Raw genomic sequence first — 995 nt, 5'->3', positions numbered from 1 at the left:
CAGAGTTTAAAGCTTAGCAAAAATTGTATTGATCATATGAATTCTTATATAACATTAATTATTTCATTTCTATTTCTAAGATTTATCAATGTTGAAATATGTCCCCCACATTCATTAATTTTCACTTACGTATATTATTCCACTGTATGAAAATAAACTATTTTCTTACTTTGGACATTTCGGCTTCACCTATTTTTTTTTTAATTCAACCTTGTTTCTTATACTTAGAGTATAGGCACAATAATCCTCTAGGATATATACTTAATAGTGGATCCTAGGATGTGTTATCTTTAACTTCTGGATGCTGTCAAGTTATTTTCCAAAGTGTTTATAATAATTTAAATTTCCGCTACCAAACGTTGCTCCTCATTCAAACCAACGCTTGAACACGGTTAAAATATATGCCCTAGTATAATTAACATAAAACACACTGCAAGTTATGGACATTTAGATAGTAGTGAAATCATAACAAATATCCTGTGATCCTCACCAAAATCCTGCAAGGAAGCTCAGAGAAGGGTCGGTAAATATTCCAAGATTCTAGAACTAATAAATATTGGAACCAAAACCTGAACCAAGGTTTTTGACAAAGTCAGAGTTGTTTTAATTATCCCGTGCCGCTTAAACTGAGAGAATACTTTTGGATCCTTATCATTTAAAAATTATAACTCCCCATTCTCTTTCCACCAGATTCCTACTTCCTAGCACTTTGCAGCCCTGAGGTATAGTAGTTACTGAACTTTAACAGTTAAACAGAATCAAAATTGGGTCATCAAGCAACTGAGAGAACCGCGCTTTCAAGCTGGCAGCGTTTTTTTGTTTGTTTTTCTGTTTTACCTCAAGCTTGCCTCCATCACACGCAAGGCACCTTGGGCATTGTAGTCTTGGGCGCAGACCTGTGGCCGGAGGCGCTCACTCACTGGAACCCAATCAGCAGAAAGCGAATTTGCTCTCCGCGCAGCTATTGGCTGAAAGTCAGCAGCCACCCGCCCTGC

The sequence above is a fragment of the Sus scrofa genome, chromosome 7 (assembly GCF_000003025.6).
Source record: "Sus scrofa isolate TJ Tabasco breed Duroc chromosome 7, Sscrofa11.1, whole genome shotgun sequence".
NCBI classification, from domain to species: domain Eukaryota; kingdom Metazoa; phylum Chordata; class Mammalia; order Artiodactyla; family Suidae; genus Sus; species Sus scrofa.
This window is presented reverse-complemented; position numbering follows the sequence as displayed.